Here is a 25,194-nt window from a genome sequence, read left to right as displayed (position 1 = left end):
GGTATTTGATAAGGGGTATGCCTATGAAAACAGAAGGAAAAACAATGGTTAATGATAAGAGCAAATTATAAACCAGTTTCTGAGTCTGTAAGGCAAGAAAAATTTTAAATGTAAGGCTTAAAGTTTCTTTTGCTGGAATGAAAGCAAGCAGTAACATCTGCTAGATCCTCCTTGTCCCATAGTTTGAATGTCTCTGGTGATGCCATCAGCTGCTCAGGTAAATTCTGTATGGCCTACACAGCCTCATGAAAACAAAGTTATAGTTTTCAATAATTCCAAATAAAAGGATGGGAGAAAAATTAAACATTGGTTTGGAGGTTTGAAGAAGAATTCATGATCCAATTCAGTTTATAGGTGAAAAATAAAACTTTGAAGACAATTAACTAGAGTCTAATATCCATAACTGTGTATTATAGATTCTACTGAAACACAATTTCTCCTAAAATCACCCTCATTTTTATCAAGGCAAATTAAGAACAGTTTATTTACTGTATTAAATCCAGTTTCAATTTGGCCTGATTATTTGCATAAATACAATAGGAATAGCAACTGATCATATAGTCTCTTTTTTTTAAATATATATTTTATTGATTTATTACAGAGAGGAAAGGAGAGAGGTAGAGAGTTAGAAACATCGATGAGAGAGAAACATCGATCATCTGCCTCCTGCACACCTCCCACTGGGGATGTGCCCGCAACCAAGGTAAATGCCCTTGACTGGAATCGAACCTGGGACCCCTCAGTCCAAAGGCCGATGCTCTATCCACTGAGCCAAACCGGCTGTGGTGATCATATAGTCTCTTAAATCTGCTTTGTTGGAATCTCATAAGGAATCTCCATATGGAGCTTCATTAGTCCCTCAGAGCACTGAAACCAAGCCACCCAGTTGCCATCAGGCTTCTCCTGCAACACCTGTAGGTTTTGATAAATTCCTCAAGTTCTTGAGGCCCCCCAAAATGTCATGAGGTTCTCTGCCATCCCCCAGGAAAGCAACCTTTGTTCCTTACCTGGAAATACTGCCATGAGCCACGTAAATAAGCAATGTACCAGGCTATTTCAGGCTATTTCTCCAAGGAGCTTTTATTAGCTTCTGACGTCAATCTTAATTCCTTAAAGCTTCCTGGTGACATCCAGAGTCCAGGCATGTCTCTCTCAGGCATGACATTCCAGTCAAATTCTTGATTAGTAAAAACCACAATTGGAAACTGGTTTTATGTGTTTTTATTATGAAGAGAACAGATTCTTATTGGGTTTATGCAAACAAACATATTGCTATGAGTCACTTGCTTAATAGTGCCAAATTCTAAAGGGATCAAGTAGGAAGAGAAATAAAAAGTAAAAGGATAATCCTTTTAACAGAGTGGAAAAGAACCAAGCTCCAACTCTGTATTTGACTGCTAAACATAAGAAATTAGAATTCTTTACATTGGCAAATATATTTCATAACTTCTAGAAACACAGGCTCCTCTATTGGTAAACATACACTTTTAAGACACGTACTTCTAATAAGGTATAAGCCATTCATTAACAGCTTCAAATTTACTTTCTAGCTTCTTTGTAATAAAAAGCCAAAGTAGGTGAGCTTAAAATTGTCCCAGAAATTAATGTTTAACAGCTGAAATAAGATAACTTGATCTGCTAAGAGGGTTGAGGTTTTTCCCTTTTGATAAGAATTATCTCTCAGAAATTTGCATTTTAAAAAGACGGCCCAGATAAGAGTTCTTGAAGAAGACCAGGTATTTGCATCTCAAAGGTGCAGGGAAGAAATTCAAACTCCTCCTGAAGAAATTTGGTTTCATAAAGCCAATTATCTATCAGCCTTTTCCTTGAGAGTTAAGTTTCTTTTACCTGGCAAGTATGCATCCCAAAGGGGTCTTTTTGAGGCATTGTGGATGGAGGTGGTATCATACAATTCTTTGAGGAGAGAGATATCCTTCTTTGCAAAGGAGAAAGTTAATTGGGTAGATTAGGGAGGCATGAGCATCCTTAGTGGTCTCCAATCCAGTCACATGACCAAAACCCAGGATAGTGTACGACCCTGTTGCCAGCCTTTGGTGCTGTGTCTTTTGTCCCTATCCCGAGGGAGAAGGCCTTCCCAAAGATTGCAATATTGTCCCAAAATTCATGCAAGATTTGCAATTCAATTGAATTTTGGGACACTCTGTAGTTTGTCTGGGTGTGGAGTGTTACCCTGTCTTCTGAGAGCAGGTGTACCAACAATCACAGTGGTGCTCAGGCACTGCTTAGTTGGGTTCACTCCATTTAGGCAGGTGGCCTTACCTCCACATGGGTGATAACTATGACCTGTTTCCTCAAGTGAGGCATCCCTGCTTGATGGCCTCCAATCTTAGCTAGCCTTACAGGAGATCCCCCGCCCCCTCATGTCTGTCTAAACAAGGAGCTGCCTTGGGTGGAAAACTCATCCTAGAACTCTGGTCTTTGGTAGTTGGGCTAGTGACCTGTTGCCCTGTCTTTCATGTTTCAAGCAACTGTGGTCCTTCAAGGGGCCTAGTAGGCAGCCACCTCTGGAAGGAAAGGGGAGGGGGTGTCATTGTTATGTCTTCCTTGAGGTTGTCATGGAAAGATGTTTTAAAAGACAGGGAACTGGGAGGGATCAGAGAAGTTTCCTGGTAACCTACATATATTAGCTAGGCAGACCAGACAGATACTGTACCCCAAGTTCTGGTGGCAAACCCCGTCGGCTTTCTCTAGGAAGATCATGAATCGCTGGGTGCCCCTGGATATAGCAGGAGTTGTGAGAAAAATTAACAAATGTTCCATCCGTCCCAGGATTAGTTTTTTCTTGTGGAAAAATCATTATTAATGATTTTTAATGATTAATCCTCTTAAAATCATTATTTTTCCAGTTGATTTAATATAAACCTTCCCATTTCTGTAGGTACTGGGGCTGTCTATTCATTGTGTACCTGCAGGCATATTAATGAGGCTGGAGTCTGGGAGCTTTGGGCCTGGGAGGCACAATTTCCCACCAAAACTACACAGCTTGGGCCTGTATGGCCCCTGGGCCCAGACAAGCAACAGCTGCAGAAAGGGCAGGGAGTGTGTCAGGCATAGGCCCCAGGTGAGAACTCTAGCAGGCGGCCCCCATGGCACCAGGCTGCACTGCCAGGGTGGAGGCAGAAAGGAGCACAAGAGAAGAGGGAGCTGAGTGAGAGTATGATGGGCACAGGGCTCAGCTGAGCTCAGTGGCGGCCAGTGGCTAGTTGTCCCTTGGGGTGTCTATGAAGCTGTAGCTTCCGGACTTAATCAGGGTCAGCCAGTTTTGCTCCTTCCTCTTTTGTTAATACCTAACTAGCTGCCTGCACTAGCACTACAAGGTGGGCAGCTTCAGATAGCCACTTTCTCACTTCCTTTATCAAATGGACTGCCCCGGTGCCTCATTCCGTATGACACAGTGATGGGAGCAGACATAGAATGTTGGGGAACCAGCTAGAATTGTAAGAAATATTAATCACTCTCTGTTAACTGTGATTGTTTTGTTCTGATTAAAGAAGGTACATGCTAACCTAGCTGGCAGTAACACACGGGACCTGGGAGCTCGCCTGGAAATGCAGCCCATCCTCCCCATTTGGAGCTGCCTATTATCAAGGAAAGGTGAACATCTTTACTGCAGAAACCAGAATTACCAGCCCTTTGAAGATACCCAGTCCTCTGCTTACCTGTTAACTACCCATTTGGCTACCCTTTGGCTACTTCCCCATGTAATCTTTTGCCCTTTTACCCAATATAAGCAGCTGGTTTATGGGGTCCAGAGCAGATTTTTGTGGATGACCTGCTGCTCTCCCATATTCCTATATTGGAATAAATGCTCATAATGATTCAACATTGTCTCTGCTTAATTGGTTCAAATAGTGACGGGCAGCATGGACCCATTGTTTGTCCAGTTACAATAGGACCCTTCAAAAATGTGTGATAATTGGAAAATTAGGTGAAGTACCCTGCCCCAAATTATTCCATGAACATCCCTATTATTTCAATTGTGGAAGACACCTCAGGGAAAAAAAATAAGAGATTATGTGTTGTAACAGGTATTCCTAATGAGTCAGATAGATTAGAGAATTATTTCCATCTTTCAAAAACTGTGCTTGCTGCTCTTTAGAGATTAAAACTGCACTTTGATCTAATAAAAATCTGCTTAATGATAAATATTGAAAAAATATGATGGTGATGATAAGTAATAACTGATAGACTACTAAAATGTATAAAATGCCTTCACATATGTTACTTCTTTGATTTCCACTTTAACCTAGAGGGTATATTGGATTTTATGGCTGAGATGCTATAACATTAAATTCCCATTCTGGGTTTTCTGATTTGAAACTTTATCCTCTTTTTGCTACATTATCATGGAATCTGATTTCCTAAACCTATATTTTCCCCATTGTTTTAGTTGGTGTTTTTGCAGGAATCATTTTTCTTTCTTCACTTCTTATATTACTACCTGACAAACTATGAACCCAGAGTTGAATTTTGCATGTAAATAATAGATTTCATCCATTTAATAAATTAATAAATATATTATTTAAATTTTTTCTCAGACAGAGAAAGCAAATACTGATCTCACTTATATGTGGAATCTAAAAAACCAAACTCACAGAAACAGTGGTCAAATGTTACAGACTATCAGTGTTGAGATGAATAAGTTCTGGGGATATAATATACAACATGGCGACTATTGTTTATAATATAGGATTATATATTTGAAAGTTGCTTAGATCTTAAAAGTTGTCACCACACACACAAAAAAAATGTAACTATATGAGGTGAGGGATGTGTTAACTAACCTTATTGTGGGAATCATTTCACAATATATACATGGATCAAATCATCATGTTGCACACCTTAAATTTACACAAGGTTATATGTCAATATGTCTCCATAAAGCTGGAAAAAATAGTTTTTAAGAGGTTGTACCTATGCAAATTTGCTTAAATTTGCATTGAATTTTTTGTCAATAAATATATAAATAAAAAATAAATTGCACTTACATCTACTGAAGTTTTCTTGTTAATAAAACATCCCTCCCCCATCTTGCACAAATACTTACTGTAAAATTCTCTGTTTCTCTGAAAGTACAAGACCAGATCCACTATTTGAGATCAGACACCCAGGGCACTGTGAGCCAGCTGCACCCAATGATCTCTAATGATGAGCTCTCAGGTCATTATTCGAAATGTGACCAGATTTATAGATTTAGGGTGTCAATTACTTTGATCTGTTCCTAGATTTAGGAATCTAGGAGTGTGCTTGTGTGTGTAAACATGTATATGTGAGGTATGGGTGTACCTGCCAGAGTACTCATGGGAGGGATGGTAAAGAGGTTGGTGGTTTGGACAATGAGGCATTTGAGAAAATATCATCCTGTCTCTCTACTTGTCAGACATGTTAGAATATTCTAATGTTTCCTAGGTTTGCTTGCTTCCCTTTCACATTACCATAACCTGTAACAATGGTGATTTTAAGAATTTAATTTGGCAGATGACTGATTCAGAATTTGATCCAATCACTTACAGTATTTTCAGACCAGAACAATTAATAACAATGGAAAACATTCTAATTGAAAAACTAATGTTTTCCCAAGAAGAATGCATTTCTCTATGGATTTTTATAATGATTTTATTTTGTAGGATAGGACACGACTGAATACCTAAGTGAATGATAGATTGCAAAAGTACCAATTGAATATATTATGTAAATGTACATGTTCTTCCACGGGAGAGGGGGACATGGGAAAAGCACCACCCTCAATGCCTCCTTCAGGAATGAACACCAAAAAGTATTGTCTTCAGGGACTAGACTTTACAATCCTCCTTAGCATAGATCCCATGAGAGCCAAGAGCTAGGATTCTGGCCCCTATTGTTCCATAGCTAGCAAGAAATATCTACAGTTTTCTTCCAGAAAAATGAATTGCTCTGTGAACAGTAACCCTGGGACTTTTAATACACTGAGTTGATTGTACTGGGTGGTCTAATAAGCTTGCAAATTAAAATGACAAGCTGTTAGGTATTGAGTCTGTGAAGCCAGGGTTACTGTCAGTGGGGACAAGGATCTAGTTAGTCTCTCACTAAGGTAAGTTTTAAAAATTGATTAGTACTTTTGCCTTTTCCTCCCAGACAAGGAATGTAGAGATAAGAGGAAGAGGCTTTTATAGCCCTTCTTTCCTCAGTAAAGGACTGCAGCCCTGGATATGGCCCCTTACACAACCTTACAGTAAAGGCTTTTTTGATTCTAGGAGTCACAGAGCAAAAGCAACAGGAGCAGCTGTTCCCTGGATTCTGTGCTGTGAGGAGGGAGGGAACAGGGGAAGATGAGTGGGCCCAGAGCATTGAGAGAATGGAAGGAACAAAGGATCAATATGAGTCCATTCTGCCTTCCATGGTTCTTCCCCATGTCCTCTGAAAGAGGCCTTTGTAGCCAGCCTCCACCTCTGAGATCCTGAGGAGATACGGAACAACTATCTACCCTCTTCAGCTTGGATTCCCATGTTCTGAATTACCCTGACATGTAAGTAGGAACCAAGGCCCACGATTAGCCACAGTCAGCCAGGCACACTGAAAGGGCTCCACCATCCTCTGTCCAGCTCACCTGACAACTCCACCCAGGACCCAAGTTCTTGACACCTCCTAGCAAGTATTTGCTATTCTGAGAGGAACACCAATGTGGTCTGGTTCAGAGGTATCAATGCTCTCCCAGTGATTTTCACTACAACTCAACCAGCTTCCACCATGTGCCAGAGTGGGGGACTGGGTGAAAGAGGTAAAGGGATTAAACAGTGCAAATTGGTAGTTGCAGAATAGCCACAGAGATTCGGATTGTAGCGTGGGGAATACAGTCAATAATGTTGAGATAGCTGGGTATGGAGCCAGGTGGGTGCCTGGGGCAGTGAGGTGTGTGTGTGTGTGTGTGTGTGTGTGTGTTGGGGGGGGGAGGGTTGCTTTGTAGACTTCATGGTTTTCCAGCCACTTGGAAAACCACCAGTCAGAATGGTATCCAATGTAAACTGTGGTTGAAAAATAAAACAATAAAGACTAAAAATGATTATTCTGACTTCCATAGTCTATAAGGGAATGAGGTAAGTATACAACAACATTTAAATCAACACAGAAGTTAGATGCAGTCAGAGAGGTAGCCACAAAGTGCACGTGGTGGGATGGAATGAGTGCACACCAGGGGGAGAGAGCGTGCTTCAGGCACTCTCGTTATACTCTATGGGCCAGATCACTATTTCTCAAGCTCAGCACTATTGATGTTTTGGCTATGGTTGCTGTTCTGTGTATTGTAGGATGTTTAGCAGCAGGCTTGACCTCTACCCACTAGATGCCAGTAGCATCACCCTATTCCATCATGATAATAAAAAAAGTCTCCATACAACGCCAAATATCTTTAAAATGAAAAAAGTACCCTGAATTGGGAGCCACTTGCCTATCAATTTGGAAGAATGTAACTGATTCTAAGTACCCAGAGATAGTTCTGCTAATGTGAGTGATGTCCTGGCAGTGTTTTCTGTAACCCACCCCATCCCACCGAAGTTAAGTGCAGAGGGATGGCACAGGACAAATGTGATGGACTCCATGGATGAGGGTTTTTTTTCCTTATTTCTTAGGAAATAAGTTCAACATCTGGTTAGAAAATAAGTGTTAGCACTGACTACATATTGAGGATGTCAGATTTTATGGATTGATTTCCCTAGCTGCTGGGAGTGTTCCTGGGACAGCTCTGAGCTATTGTCCCTCTTTGGTGGCTGCCTTGGCTGGAGAAACCTGCCTTAGCCAAGTTCATACCTCCTGACAGGGGCAGCCTGAATCCCATCATTGTGGGGATAGAGAGCCCACTCATTCCCTCCAACTTATCTCAACTAAAGTGCCGTGCCAGCTTGCTGATTTCCATGTCAGAGTCGTTCCCCAAGGGATCCAACCTGTACCTTATAAGTACTTAGAGTTGATGTGTGGTGGTGGTTTTATTTCCAGGGGCTGTACTGCTGGGACTGCACTTCTACTCTCATCCCTGTCCCTCATCTACACCCTCAGCCTGATGTTTCAAAATGTTGGTTCAGCAGATAAGTCTACTGTTCTCACTATACAAGGATTTTTGCAAGCAAAAAAATAAATGCCCAGTGAATCCCCCCCCCCCAAAAAAAAAAACAAGTAGCTGTGCAGTTCCATGAACCCAGTTGTAGTTCTTTCCTACCCCTACCTATCACTTGACCTGGCCAGGCACAGGGTTTATCCTGATCATGAAACAGCGTCACACACAGCAGCATCCACTCCTGGTTCCTGGTCATCACTGGGAGGAAACTCGCTGTTCTCCTTTTTGCTTGGGGAGGATGAGAAAGGTGGTGACATCATGGAGGCAGAGCAGGAACTTTGAAGTTCACCCTCTGGTCTAATTTCCTACAGGTTGACTTTTAACTGCCGCTTCTTTTTGTCCAATTTTAACCCAAATATTTCATATGTTCTTTCTCTAACCTAAATAACTGGTACTTCTTTGCTCTTTTGTCCTCCTTATTTTCACCTCTTAGCCCAAATAGAAGCTGCCTTTCAGGATAAAACGTTAGGAAAGGAGGCCAATGCAGTATTTGTGAAGTTCCCATTTCTGGCAGCAGCAAGACTGGCCCTATGCAGAATTATAAAATAAATACACTTAATCCCAGGCCTCAAGTATCCTTTCTGGGATCCCCTTATAGCCCCAGATCCAAGGCTCTATTGCTCATTATATTAGCACCTTCCTAGGCTCTACTGCTCACCATATTAGCACCTTGTCCTCAGTACTTTCCTGCCTTCTCTTTTGCCCCATTATGTAGGCCCTGGTAGTTTCCTAAAAAACCACTTAAATGTGGCAATTGGGGTTGTGGTATGACTGCATCATAGTGATTTTATGTATTATTCCTCCCAAGGGGCATTGTATTTTGTATTTGTGTATCATTTATATTTATACACCAATCTTCAGGGCCCAAGAATGTAGGGACAAGCAATGTTGTGGTTTCATGAACACAGAAACCATTCTGTAAATCACATGATGAGACAGTTCCCATCACTCATGACTAAATGTAAACTCCAGGCAACCTGAAAAATGAGGCAAGGACCTCCCCTCTTCCTATCACTCCATGGCAGTGTAAAGAGGGCAACTGTTTCTTCCATTCCCATGCATATGACAGTTACTAGATGGTGAATTAAACCAAGGAAAGATATTTATGAATTCATTTATTGGAAGAAAATCAGAATGATTTGATTAAGCTGACCAGTTTGTTTTTGTGAAAAAAAAAAAAAAGAAAAAACTAACTCACTAGTTTTCTTTTCCCTTTTGTTTTCTACACCAACTTCTGCAATGCCTATTCAGCACTCACTATGTGGCTAATTAAAATAAGCTCATAACAACTCAGCAGCAAATAATACAACAGTACAAAGTTTCCTCAGGGGGGTAGAGGGACTGGCCTTTCAAGCAACCCCTGCCATCACTACCCTCAAATCTTTATAAAGCTGCACTCAGCAAGGATTCTGAGATACAGGTGACCTGAGGGGACAATTGAGGAGATGCAGGGCTGAGGAAGAAAGAAAGAAAGAAAGAAAGAAAGAAAGAAAGAAAGAAAGAAAGAAAGAAAGAAAGAAAGAAAGAAAGAAGAAAGAAGGAAGGAAGGAAGGAAGGAAGGAAGGAAGGAAGGAAGGAAGGAAGGAGAAGAAGGAAAGGAAGGAAGGAAGGAAGGAAGAACGAAAGAAAGAAATAAGAAAGAAAGAACAGAAAAAAGAAAGAAAAGATAAGAAAAGAAAGAACGACAAGCAAAACAGAACCTAAAGAAATCACCCACACATCCGTAATTAAGGGAACGAAGAACGCATCCCGAAGCGATGATATCGCGAGGCGGAGATTATAGAGCTGCGATAGAGGACGCGCTCTCTCGAAGGCTAGATATAGCTAGCAGAAAGGGAACAAACATCTTTATCAGCCTCACAAATAATTGTACTTCTATTAACCAAACTTCACAGGGCAACAAACAAGAGAGCAAACAAAGGAAGGAGGGTCTGCAGGGTTGTAAAGCCCCAACATTGCCTCCCAAACTGAGTCCTGGCCCAAACAATCCCCAAGAAGGGCAAACTTCAGGGCAGATCTTTCCAGGACTGCAGGTTACATGCTTGCTCACATCTGCCCTCAGCCAAACACAAGTTATCCTGGTCCAATTAAGGTGATGAGGCCACTCTCTGCAAATTAGTCCCCACAGATCCCTACTGTAGTCTGTGAGAGACACTTCTGATCACCTTGTTTCATAGTGTTTGAGCTTGTTTTCTCCATTAAGCTTTTTTGTTAGTTAATTGTAATTAACACACATGCAACCGATCAAGGATGAAGCAATCAAAAACTTATTGTGCCTCTTACCTCCTCCTTCCAAATAGCTTTTTCTTTTACCCTTTTCCTTTAATTATAATGGTGTATATATTCAGTGCTCACCATCCATCTTTTACCAAAAATTTTCCAGTCATCTGTGTGTTTTTTCTTTTAAGAAGGATTCATGCCGAAACCGGTTTGGCTCAGTGGATAGAGCATTGGCCTGCGGACTGAAAGGTCCCAGGTTCGATTCCGGTCAAGGGCATGTACCTTGGTTACAAGTACATCCCCAGTAGGAGATGTGCAGGAGACAGCTGATCAATGTTTCTCTCTCATCGATGTTTCTAACTCTCTATCTCTCTCCCTTCCTCTCTGTAAAAAATCAATAAAATCTATTTTTAAAAAAAAGGATTCATGAAACAATTATTTCCCGAGTTCTTCCAAAATGATTTACCTGGAGTCTCTATAACTTGAAGTTTGATAGTCTCCTCTGTGATGCTTTCTGTCCCTTTGCTCTTCACCTGTCCCTGTGCAGGTGACTACTGCATGACCCTAGTCCTGGTTGAGCTTACTTCTCATAGCAGCATCAGCTTAAGCTTCAGGTCTTGCACTTTCAGGTTTAATTTCTCTAATTAGAGACTGAATTGTGCAAATTCTTCCTGAAGTCTGCTCCCATAAGCTCTCTGAATACCTGGGTACTTCTAACTCAACTTAGCCCCAACACCATTTCCCACACAGCTCTGCCTCACAGACTCTTCTGGCCACCATTACACAATATTTGGAGTTCCCATATTTTATGCCACCTTGTTTCACTGAAAATGAAGTTTGTGTGCATGCTGTTTAATTCTTTTTGTTGTGTTTTGTTCCCTGGAGAAGAAAGGAGTAGATTCTGAGCTAACTTACTATGTTCATACCAGAAGTTCTGCCAGGAGTTCTAGAAAAAGCCCAATCCGAGGCCTTTGCCACAAGAGCCCTTCATCTATAATAATAAAAGTATAATATGCAAATCGACCAAATAGCCGAACAGTGGAAAGACTGTCTGGACAACCTTCAGATGACCTTCTGGACAAAGCCACGGCTGTGAGGGCCAATGCAGCCACCAGGGCTGTGAAGGCCTACTCTTGCACGAATTTCGTGCATCGGGCCTCAAGTATTACATAACAACTACCCAAATCAATCAGCTCCTCTCTTGGAAGGTATGAATGTGAGTTACACATCAAGAGAGTCAGTCATTCAGGGGAACAATTAGTTAAAGCACACAAATAGGAACTTGGAGAGAGAGAAATGCTGAGTCAAGAAAAAATGAGCTTCTAGATTCACAGTCTATCTTGAAAAATATCTACTTGTAATTCTTGCTCTTACCAGCAGAGATGAGCTCTTTAGCTATCGCTTGTTCCCAAACTTTTTTATAAAAACTCATTACCTACTGCGACTACTGCTGCTCAGAACCTGCAAGAGTTCAGCATCGATGGCACTGTAATATCCTGATTCTCTTTCTGTTTCTCTGGTTTTCTTCTCTTCACTTCCTTTTAAAAAAGTCAATGAGTAATTTTTTTTCCAAAGTCCATGGCAGCCTTGCCAGTGTGTATGTGTTTTATCCCAAGCAAATGACTTAATTACTCCAGTTCACCTCCATGATCCTCTTGCATTTCCCACTGCTTACTGGATCTCTCCAATGAGGTATTTCACCAGCACCTCAGGTTATTCCCAATGTTAAGCCCATTATAGCCTGCTATGTCCTTCCTCAGCATCTCAGCCTGCCTTCCAGTGTCTATTTTAATCATTTTATTTCCCTGTCTCTCAGTCCTCACCATGGCCAGATTATTAATGATAACTCCCTGAAGACCAGCCTGCTACTGCTTACCAACATCTGTGTTCTCTTCTCCCTCCTGGGCATCCACCTAGATTTCCTTTTGCAGCCTTTCTTGGAGTTGGGTGTGACCAAAAAAATGTGAGTAAAAGTAACGTGCTCCACTACCAGACCTGACTCATACAAAAAGGCAAACCATACTTCCACGAGCGATCTTTGTCCTCTTCTCCCATCTGCCCAGTAAATAAAGAGAAGCAAAGAACTCCTGCTGACCCACATTGGACTATGAAGACAGCAAGGAAAAACTATTATTGTGTTAAGCCATTGATATTTTATTAGAGCCATGTAGTCTATCATGTTGAATACACTTTTACATTCTCATATTTTATCTTTTTTTAAACTAAATTTTGATCATAGTTGCTTTTGTCATTAAACATTATATAAATTATTCCAAGCCTATTATTATAGAGTTACTCATTCTTGGTAATAAAGGGTAATAATCCTGTGTGTGTGTGTGTGTGTGTGTGTGTGTGTGTGTGTGAATTTCAATATAGTATCTTGATCTGTGGTTGGGAATACATGTATGTGGAGAGTCAATTTAAGTAATACACAGATTTTTTACTGCACAGCAGGTTGAAACCCCTACATTGTTCAAGGGTCAACTGTATTCAATATACTTTATATTATAATATGCAATATTATATTAAATATATAATTCAATAATTCATAGATGAGCATTTCTTTGTTTTCTGATTTTTGCTACTACAGATAATGCTTCCATAAATATCCTTATATATCCCCATCTATGTTATTGACACAGATACTTTTTTCATCATTGAATATATTGGTTTCTCTTGATTTGCCTCTTCAACTTAACACCGCTCCCAGTCCAATTTGAAACAGCCACATCAATTCAACATCCACACCATCACTTCCTTCTATCATATCATGCCTGTGATCATAGCCCTAGTTTAGACATCTACTATCTCTCACTTGGATGATGGTGGGGGCTTGACTCTTCTTTTAAACGTATTTGTTTTGGCAGCTGGATAAAAGAATTATTTTTGTGACCAATAACTTATTAAACACTGTGATTTTCCTAGAGAGATTAAATTCTGAGCTTTTTTTTTTCTCCCAAATTTATTATAGTTTGTTTTTCACCACAGGGTATCTTGCATGATTTGTATATACATAGCATGAGAAATGTTGCTCTATATGACTCACCATAACCAATTTAGTAGATTTGCTCTCCTTTTTACAAGCTAAATTTAGGTCACATAGACATAGTCATAGAATCCCACTTTGCCATTAAGGATCATAATCCTACATATCAACTGAAAACTCTAAACTAGACAACACAGTGAGTAATCTGAGATAAAATATTGCAATTTCAGGCAACTAGAATGGGAAGAGGCATGGGAAGAAGCATGTAATTATATACAACTAGAGGCTCGTGCATGAAATTTGTGTACAGGTATGGTCCCTAGGCCTGCCTGGCTATCAGGGCTGATCAGGGCCTTCTGGCTGCCAGCTGGGGCCTTCCTTCCCCAGCTGCTGGCTGGGGCCTTCCTTCATTCCACATCATCTCCTGGTGGTTAGCGCCCATCATAGTGAGCGATCAGTCTCCTGGGCAAACTCCTTCAGGGACAATTTCCATATTAGGCTTTTATATAGAGAGACTAGAGGCCCGGTGCACAAAAATTTGTGGACTCTTGGGGGAGGGGGGGGGGCGTCCCTCAGCCTGGCCTGTGCCCTCTCGCAGTCTGGGACCCCTGCGGAGATAATGACCTGCTGACTTAGGCCTGCTCCCGGGTGGCAGAGGGCAGGCCGAATTCCTAGGTGCAGCCCCTGGTCGGGCTCAGAGCAGGGCCAATTGGGGAGTTGGGGCACCGCCCCCCTGTCATGCACAGAGCCACAGGGCGATCAGGGGGTTGGGGAGCTCCCCCCATCAGGCACAGAGCAGGGCTGATCAGGGGGTTGGGGCGCCTTCCCCTGTCATGAACAGAGCAGGGCGGATAGGGAGGTTGTGGCCCCACCCCCTGTCACACACAGAGCCACAGGGCGATCAGGGGGTTTGGGCACTGCCCCCTGTCATGCTGATCCCAGTGCCAGGAGGCCTCTCGGCTCCGCTGATCCCGGTGCTGGGAGGCATATTACCCTTTTACTATATAGGATAGAGGCCTGGTGCACGGGTGGGGGCTGGCTGGTTTGCCCTGAAGGGTGTCCTGGATCAGGGTGGGGGTCCCCACTGGGGTGCCTGGCCAGTCTGGGTGAAGAGCTGAGGGCTGTTTTCAGGCTGGCGGGTGACTGAAGCTCCCAACTGCTCCTTTTTTTCTTTTTTTTTAAATTCTGGGCCAGCTTTAGCTCTGGCTCCAGCTCTGAGGCCTCTGCTGCTGAAAACAGGTGTCTGGTTTGTTTGGATTCTATAATCGAAACACTGTATCAACTCCAGCTCTGAGATCCCGGCTGGCTGAAAGCAGGTTTCTGGAGTTTTGTTTAGCTTTTATATTTGTAAAAATGTTTCAGACTGTGGGCTCAGAGGCCGGCAAGGCAGACGGGGAACGTTGGTTTCCTTCGTCACTGAAGCAAGCAAGCCTCATGTCAGCTTCAAGCTGCCTGGCTGCCAGCCTCCATCTTGGCTGGCAGTTAATTTGCATATCTCGCTGATTAGCCAATGGGAAGGGTAGCGGACGTACACTAATTACCATGTTTCTCTTTTATTAGATAGGATGAGCCATAAATTATTAGCTTTCCTATGCAATGTGGAATTATAACTCCCAAATAATTAGTAAAACTTATTGAGGATGACTATGTCTATATAATATCAAGTCAATCATTTTAAAAGTGAATAATTCATTCAAGTTAACTATATCACATGATATATCTATAAGAGAAAAATTAATTTTTAATGGTCCTAGTGAACTATACAAAATGTAACCCTTTTTTTCAAAGAGGATTACCAAGAAGGTCAGTGTGCCACTCATTTGCTTATTTTCTCTCAAATTCACTATATGCCCTCTCCCTGGGCTCCTCCAGATTATAAATAAAACTACATTATATGTCTTAGGCTTCCTTGCCAGCTGGCATCTGGAAATTTTTGGCCAAGGGGAGGAACCGGTAGAATACCAGGGAGAGGAGATGAGGAGAAGCCATGATTTCTTTCTTTCTCTTGTCTCCCTTGGCTACCATATTTAGCAGAAAGCTGTTCTTTCCCCATAAACAGTCAGCCCCTTCTTCTGTGCTCCCAGGTCCTTGGGCAGCCCCTCATTATGGTCTAACTCTTCCTAAGTGTCCATGCCTTCTGGACTCTAGAAATATTGTCTTTTAGCCCTAGGGGCTGTGGCTTTTCTGCTGCTGCTAATCTCTGATTACCTCACCATTTCCTATTTGATTCTTCCCCTTTTCCACATCTAACTAATTTCTTTTACTAAAATCCCCCTGTATAAAATACCTAAAGGAGTCTTTTTTTCTGACAGAATGATGATTGATATAATTTAAAAATGGAGCTATTTTAGAATATTAGTAGAGAGTCAATGACATGGACCATGAAATTTTATCAGTGCCATTAGCTCAATCAAATGATTGTTGAAAACACCTAAAAATAAAATTAATACCTTTGTGAGCAAGAACAGAAAAATCAGTAAAGCTTGTCACTGACTCAGGATGGCCATAGTTTACATTCTGGTATATGCTATGAGTACTAATCTAGACAAAGAAAGGTGTCACAACATCAAAATAATATAGTATAATACAATACAGTATAATATAATATAATAATACTAGAGGCCCAGTGCACAAAAACTTGTGCACTGGAGTGGGGTGTCCCTCAGCCCAGCTTGCCCCCTATCACATACTGGGAGCCCTCAGGGGATGTCCTACTCCCTGCTCCCTGCTCCCCTTGGGGATCGGGCCTAAGCCACAGTCTGGCCTCCCTTTTTGGGAGGCGACCGGACTGGTCAGGGCAAGGCACCAGCCCCATCACCCCACTGCTGCAGGACTGCCAGTCACCACAGCCACCAAGGTGTTTTCATCAACACGGACTCCAGTCCCTTTACCGTGAAAAAATGACAACTTTCTTTAGGCATTTTCAAGATGTGTCTTTCATAGGATATGACATTTCTTTATTATATTTTTTATCCTCACCTAGGATATGTTTCCATTGATTTTTAGAGAATGTGGAAGAGAAAGTGAAAGACAGAGAGTAACATCAAAGTGAGAGGAACACTTTGATTGGTTGCCTCCTGCATGAGCCCTGACCTGGGCCCAGGCCAGGGAGGAGCCTGCAACCTTAGTCAGAATTGAACCCAGACCCATCAGTGGGCAGGCCAAGGCATTATCCACTGAGCAAAACCAGCTAGGACAGGATATGACATTTCTTAACCCTCCAGCAGCGGACCTTCCTTTTTTTTCTGCAGGAGTGTGGTAAAAAACCCTAGATCACCTATTTGGATTCTTATTACCCAAGTTACTAAGAATATTACCAGTGGCATACAGGGAGCTAAGCCAATGAGCAGTCAGAAAAGGTGTTTCCTCTGTAGTTCACACCGATCTCCAGCTTGGTCCCTGCCCAGACCTAACGCCTCTGACCAAGGCGTTAGGCCTGGGCAGGGGACCCCCAGCTGCCCACGATCGCTGACTCTGCCCCTGCTCCCCACGATGGCTGGTTCCACCCCTGCCCCAGCCTAATGCCTCTGGCCAAGGTGTTAGGCCTGGGCAGGGGATCTCCAACTGCCCACGATCGCTGACTCTGCCCCTGCTCCCCGTAATTGTTGGCTCCGCACCTGCCCAGGCCTAATGCCTCTGACCAAGGCATTAGGCCTGGGCAGAGGACCCCCAGCTCCCACCATCGCCTCCACCCCTACCCAGACCTAATACCTCTGGCCAAGGTGTTAGGCCTGGTCAGGGGACCCCCAGCTGCCCACGATCACTGACTCTGCTCCTGCCTAGGCCTAATGCCTCTGGCGGAAACATTAGGCATGGACAGGGAACCCCCAGCTCCCCCCAATCACTGACTCCGCCCCTGCTCCCAGAGATGGCTGGTTCCACCCCTGCCCCGGCCTAATGCCTCTGGCCAAGGTGTTAGGCCTGGGCAGGGGACTCCCAGCTGCCCATGATTGCTGACTCCACCCCTGCTTCCCATGATCACTGGCTGGGGGTGGGCAAAGGCACCCGGTTCTCCTATCACGGGGCAGGGCAAAGGCAGCCCTCAGGGCTGCCTTTGCCCCTGACCCCTGGCTCTTGGCTGCCTCCCCGGTTTCTGATCACTGGCAGCAGCAAGCGGCTTCTTCCGTCCTTCCCCTTTTGCTTCCCAGCATTGCGCCTACATATGCAAATTAATTGCCATCTTTGGCATGTCACCCTGATTAGCCAATGGGAAGCATGTCAGAGCTATGGTTAATTAGCGTGTTTGTCTATTATTAGATAGGATAATATAATGTAATATAATATAATATAATATAATATAATATAATATAATATAATACATATCAAGTAGCATGGTAAAGAAACCAGAGGACAGAAAGCTAGTAGTTGAGTCAGATTTCTCTTTCTTTACTGTATTAGGCATTAATGTTGTTCCTGAAAATATTTCCAATTTTTTACTATCTCCAGCTTCCCTTGTTATTGGGTAAAGCCATACTACTAGGTTTGACAAAGGAGTTTTGAGAGGAAGCAATGTGTCACACAGACTGAAAGTAAAGGAATGGCAAAATATATTTCAGGCAAATGGAAATGAAAAAAAAGCTGGAGTAGCAATACTTATATCAGACAAAATAGACCTCAAAGTGAAGGCCATAACAAGAGATAAAGAAGGCCACTTCATAATACTAAAGGGATCAATACAATGAGAGGATATAACCCTAATAAACATATATGCACCCAATGCAGGAGCACCCAAATACATAAAAAAAACTCCTGGAAGATATCAAAGGAGAGATCGACAACAATACAATCATAGTAGGGGACTTTAATACACCACTGACAGCACTGGATAAGTCCTCTATACAAACAATTAGCAAAGATACAGCAATCCAAAATGACTCACTAGATCAGATGGACTTAATTGACATCTTCAGAACATTTCACCCCAAAACCACGGAATATACATTCTTCTCAAGTGCTCATGGGACATATTCAAAAATAGACCACATATTGGGTCACAAACAAAGTCTCCCCAAATTCAAGAAGATTGAAATCATACCAAGCATCTTCTCAGACCACAAGGTCATAATATTAGAAATAAACTACAATAAAAACAACTCAAAATACTCAAACACTTGGAAGCTGAATAGCCGTTATTAAATATTGATTGGGTTACCAATGAGATCAAAGAAGAAATTAAAAACATCCTGGAAACTAATGACAATGAAAACACAACAATCCAACACCTATGGGACACAATGAAAGCAGTCTTGAGAGGGAAGTTTATAGCTCTACAGGCCTATCTCAACAAACAAGAAAAAATGGCAGTAAATCATCTAACTCTACATCTCAACGAATTAGAAAGAGAGCAACAAGAAAATCCCAGAGTGAGCAGAAGGAAGGAGATAATAAAGATTAGAGCAAAAATAAATGACATAGAAACCAAAAAAAACAATACATAAAATCAATGAAAGCAAGAGCTGGTTCTTTGAAAGGATAAACAAGATTGATGAACCTCTAGCCAGGCTCACCAAGAAGCAAAGAGAGAGGACGCAAATCAACAAAATCAGAAATGATAGAGGCAAAATAACAACAGACCCCACAGAAATACAAATGATTGTTAAAAAATACTATGGACAACTCTACTCCAACAAACTAGATAACCTGGAGGAAATGGACATATACCTAGAAAAATACAACATTCCAAAACTCAATCAGGAAGAATCTAAAAATCTCAACAGGCCAATAACTATGGAAGAAATTGAAGCAGTCATCAAAAAGCTTCCAGCAAACAAAAGCCCAGGACCAGACGGCTTCACAGGGGTTTTACCAAACATTCAGGAAGAACTAAAACCTATCCTCCTCAGACTACTACAAAAAATCCAAGAGGAAGGAACACTTCCAAGCTCATTCTATGAAGCCAGCATCACCCTAATACCAAAACCAGGTAAAGACAACACAATGAAAGAGAATTATAGGCCAATATCCCTCATGAACATAGATGCCAAAATCCTCAACAAAATCTTAGCCAACCGGATCCAGCAGTACATCAGAAAGATCATACACCATGACCAAGTAGGATTTATCCAAGGGATGCAAGGATGGTACAATATCTGCAAATCAATAAACATGATACATCACATAAACAAACTGAAAGAAAAAAACCACATAGTCATATCAATTGATGCAGAAAAAGCATTTGACGAAATCCAACACCCATTTTTGATAAAAACTCTCAGCAAGGTGGGAATAGAAGGATCATACCTCAACATAATAAAAGCCATCTATGAGAAACCCACAGCCAACATCATACTCAATGGACAAAAACTAACACCATTTCCCCTAAGAACAGGAACAAGACAGGGATGCCCACTCTCACCACTCCTGTTCAACATAGTACTGGAAGTATTAGCCATTGCAATTAGACAAGAAAAATAAATAAAAGGCATCCAAATTGGAAAAGAAGAAGTAAAACTGTCCTTATTTGCAGATGACATGATTTTTATACACAAAGATAGAGGAAAGGAAGGAGTTGGGGATTGTGCCTCATACAGTGGACAGGCTGCAAAAAGAAAGACCTGAGGAGGAATAGTGAAAGATGGTAGGAAATGGAACCCAGACAGAGGAGCTTCTGGGCAAAAATGATAATTTTTTCCCAGAGAAAATTTTTAAAAGGGTAAATCATTGTTTTCTACATATACTAGATGAGGAAGTACATTCAGGCAGAGAAAACATATTTTCAAAGGGGAAGGAGGGGCCAGATGGATTCATTGGTGAATTCTACCAAACATGTAAGAAAGACATTATATAAATTTTCTATAATTTCTTTCAGAATATAAAAGCAGGAAGAATACTTTCCAACTCATTTTAGAGACCAACATTACCAAAACCAGACAAAGCTATTGCAGGAAATAAAAACTACAGAACAGTAATATGTCTCATGAATATAAATGTGAAAGTCATTAACAAAAATGCTAACAAATCGAATTCAATAATGTATAAAAAGAATTACCTACCATAACCAAGTGAGATTTATTAGGGATATGCAAGGCTGGTTCGCACATCAATAGGATAAAGAACAAAAATGACATGAACATATTAATAGATACAGAGAAGCATTTAATAAAATACAATACTCATTTATGATGAAATTATCAGAAAACTAGGAATAGAGGAGAACTCCCTCAACTTGATAAAAAACTATAAATACCTACAGCTAGCATTATACTTAATGCTGAGAAAACAGGAGTTTTTCCACTGAGATCAGGAACAGGCAAGAATGCCTCTCTCATAACTGCTTTTCAATATTTACTGGAAATTCTAGCTAATGCAATAACACAAGAAAAATAAATAAAAGATGTACATATAGGGAAGAAAAAAATAAAACTTTCTTGTTTCTCAGGTGACATGATTGCCTATTTTGAAAATTTAAAAGAATTGGCAAAAAACAAAATTCCTGAAACTAATAAACAATTATAGCAATGTTTTAAGATATAGATTAGTATAAAAAAGTTAATAATTTTGCAAAATAACAATAATAAAAAGTGGAATTTGAAATTAAAAATGCATGACCATTTATACTGGCAGTCCCCCAAAAAACAATATTTAGGTATAAATCTAACAACATAAGTACAAGATCTAATAGGTAAAACTACAAAACCCTGATGAGAGAAATCAAAGAACTAAACAAGGAGAGGTAATTCATGTTCATGGATATGAACACTCAATATTGTCAAGATGTAGCTCTTCCCATCTTGATCCATAGATTTAACATAATTCCAATAAGAATCCCAGCAAGTTACTTTGTAGATATTGGCAAATTGAATCTAAAATATAGAGGCAAGAAACCTCCCCCACTACCGGAATAGCCATTCTTCAATTGAAGTTGAAGAATATTGTCAAAGGATTGACTTCAAGACATTGTATAAAGCTACAATAATCAAAACATTACAAGAGACAACAAAGTTTACTACATAATACTAAAGTGATCGATCCAACAAGAGGATATAACCCTGGTAAACATGCATGCACCCAATATAGGAGCACCTAAATATATATAAAAACTTCTAGAGGACTTTAACGGAGAGATCAACAACAATACAGTCATAGTAGGAGACTTTAATATCCCTCTGACGTCACTGGATAAAGGAAACAGAGACTCTAAAGCACACACTGGATCAGGTGAATTCAATTGACATTTATAGAACATTTCACCCCAATGCAGCAGAATATACATTCTTCTCAAGTGCACATGAATCATTCACAAAGATAGACCACATGTTAGGACACAAAAAAAGTCTCTACAAGTTCAAGAAGATTGAAATAATATAAAGCATCTTCTCAGAGCACAGTGGAATGAAATCAGAAATCAACTACAGCAAAAACACCCAGAAACATTCAAACACCTGGAGGCTAAATAGTATGTTATTAAACAATGAATGGGTTACCAACCAGACCAAGAAAGAAATCAAAAATTTCCTGGGAACAAATGAAAATGAACACACAACAACCCAAAATCTCTGGGACACAGCAAAAGCAGTCCTGAGAGGGAAGTTCATAGCACTACTTGCATACCTCAAAAAAAAAAAAAAAAAAAAAAGCAAACAAACAAGAAATATCAGCAACAAACTATTTAACCCTACAACTTAAAAAAACTAGAAAGAGAACAACAGAAAAAGGCCAGAGTAAGTAGAAGGAAGGAAATAATAAAGATTAGAGCAGAAATAAATAACAGAAAGAAATGAGAGCAGAAAGAAATAAAAAAATTTTTCAAAGAATAATGAAACCAAGAGCTTATTTTTGAAAGGATAAACAATATTGATAATCCCTCTGACGTCCCTTAGCCAGACATCAAGAAACAAAGGACCCAAATAAATAAAATCAGAAAGTGGAGGAGTAACCACTGACACCACAGAAATACAAAGTATTGTAAGAAAATACTATGAACAACTATATGCCAACAAGCCGAACAATGTGGATGAACTAGACAAATTCCTAGAAAAATACAATCTCCAAAAACTGAATCAGGAAGAATAAAAAAACCTGAATAGGCTAATAAGAATTGATGAGGTAGAAGTAGTAATAAAAAAACAAAAAAAAAAGCCCAGGTCCAGATGGCTTACTAGGAGAGTTTTGACATTCAAAGAAGAACTAACACCTATACTCCTCAAACTATTTCCGAAAATCCAAAAGGAAGGAACACTTCCAAACTCTTTTTATGTGGTCAGGATTATCCTAATTCCAAAACCAGACAAAGAAAGAGAATTGCAGGCCAATATCCCTGATGAGCATAGATGCTTTCCCTGTTCAGAGCATCAGATGAAGACTTCACTGGGTTGTATAGTGGCTTTCTGATTTTGGTAGTTCATTGAAGAAGAGAGTTTAAAAGTTGTTGTATACTGCTAACGATTGTCTGCCCATATCCTGCCTGAAATACCATGATTGTTTATGAAAAGTATCTTTAATAAAGCTGGATACCGTTTGAAAAAAAAATTATGAGAACATTATGAACAGCTTCACACCCAAAATTAGGCAACACTTAAATAAAATAGAAATTCCTCAAAACACAGAAGTTACCAAAGCCAACAGAAAAGGAATAGAAAATCCTAATAGGTTTATATTTATATAAGAAATTTAACATCTTATTTAAAATCTATCCACAAAGAAAATCTCAGCCCTTTGGTGAGACTTGGCTTCTTTGGTGAATTCTCCCAACTAGTATTTCAGGAAGCAATAGCACCAATCCTAGACATAATCTTTAAGAGAATAGAAAAGTGACAGTAAAAACTTGAAACAAAAACTATAGAAAAATATTTCATGTTCCTGAGGTAGTCAGAGATTTCTTAAATAGTATCCAAGAAAAGTGCTAATTATAAAAGAAAATGTTGATAATTTAAATTTTGTTAAACTTTAAAGTTCCCATTCATCACAAAATACCAATAAAGAATGAAAAGGTAATTCACAGATGGGAGAAGATATCTGTAATTCTTGTATCAAAAAAAAAAAAGGGCTTAACTTCAGAATACATGATGAACTCTTATAAACAAAAGAAAGAGAGGGGGAGAGAGAGAGAAGAATAAGAAGGAAGAGGAAGAGGAGGAGGAGTAGGGAAGAAATACTGGAAACCCAATAGAAAAAAATAGGCAAAAATTTGAACAAACACTTTTAAAGAAGAAATTCAAAAAGTCAATTAACAAAAGCAATCTCTATATATAAAAGCTTTAGCAACTGAATGACCGAACAACTGGATGACCATCCAGTCACTATGATGCGCACTGACCACCAGGGGGCAGATGCTTAATGCAGGAGCTGCCCCCTGGTGGTCAGTGTGCTCCCACATCGGGAATGCCGCTCAGCTGACAGATGGGCACCAGATGCCAGGCTCATGGTTGGCAAGCTCAGCCATGGCAGCACTAACCAAGCAGCGGGGGCAGGCACAGAGGGGCCAGGATGAGCAGGAGTAGTGCAGCGCCCAGCCCACGCTTGGGTTCCTCCCCGGCCACCTGCTGCTTCATGCACTTGTTCATCTAAGAGGGATCAGCGAGGATAGGGGCCGGAGCCCTATGAGCTGGTGGGTAAGGCCAGGCTGCGGCACGGCATGGAGGTCCACTGATTTCCGCAGGCCAGGCGGAGGCACCCCATCTGTGCACGAATCCATGCACTGGGCCTCTAATAGATATATATTTAACCAAAGAGGACATACAGATGGTAAATAAGCATGTGGAAAGGTGTTCAACACCATGAGCCATTAGAAACATGCAAATTGGCAGGGGAGGGTGGGGAAAAGTTGGAAAGATCAACCAAAGGACTTGTAGGCATGCATATAAGCATAATCAATGGACATAGACACTGGGGGAGTGAGGGCATGAGCGGGGGGCAATGAGGGGATAAGGACACATATGTAATACCTTAATCAATAAAGAAAAAAAATAATTAAAAAAAAAAACCTACAATGTGATGTGACTATGCATCTCCAAAATGAGTAAAGTAAAAAAATAATAATTACTTCAAATGCACAAGGACATGGAGAAATACATATATTGTTGGTGGGAATATAAAATAGTATAACTGCCCTGGAGAACAGTTTGGCAGTTCTACACTAAATTTTCAAATAACACTAAATTTGCAAATACTGTACAACCCATCAATTGTACTCTCAGACATGTATTCCAAAGAAATGCAATATTATATTCACCCACAAACCTTTCTACAAATGTTCATAGCTACTTTAATCATAACCTCAAATTGAAAGCAGATGTCCTTTAGTGGGTGAATGGTTGCAAACACACACTGTGGTACATACATACCACTGAATAATACTAAGCAATACAAAGGAATGAATTTATAGCAAGAAAATCATAGTTTCCCTCAAAAGACCCCCAGTTTCACAAATATTAATACAGGAGATTATTAGTTGGATCAAGATGGCTATGGGCTAAGACTCCTAGAAACAACAGATATAAAGAATGTAATATGTCTGAGGAATCACTACATCTCCTTTATTACATCTTGGCAGCATTTGGGACAGTTTGAAGCATCAGACTTGAGTACCTGACATTCATATTTTGATCTTGTCACTCTGCTCACGAGTTCTGTCCTCTTCCCCCACTTCCTGCAATTCTTCAAGCCTCAGCCCTGCTTTCAGTGAACAAACCCCTTCTGTATAGAATAGTGGGAAGGTGTTTTCTTTGTTCATAAAGAAAGTAATTTAGAGATATTGGCTTTCTCTGAAAAACATTTTAACAGTTTTTGAAATTCATATGCTGACAGGTAAAAATGTTTGTTTGTTTTTTATGGGTTTTTTTGTTGTTACCTGATGTTTCAGAATTGGACTTTCTGCATTGAACAAAAACTCATGAAGAAAAATAAATCCATTCTATAAAATTGTTGTAGGTAGCGGGAACAG

The sequence above is a fragment of the Myotis myotis genome, unplaced genomic scaffold (assembly GCF_014108235.1).
Source record: "Myotis myotis isolate mMyoMyo1 unplaced genomic scaffold, mMyoMyo1.p scaffold_m19_p_10, whole genome shotgun sequence".
Lineage (NCBI taxonomy): Eukaryota > Metazoa > Chordata > Mammalia > Chiroptera > Vespertilionidae > Myotis > Myotis myotis.
This window is presented reverse-complemented; position numbering follows the sequence as displayed.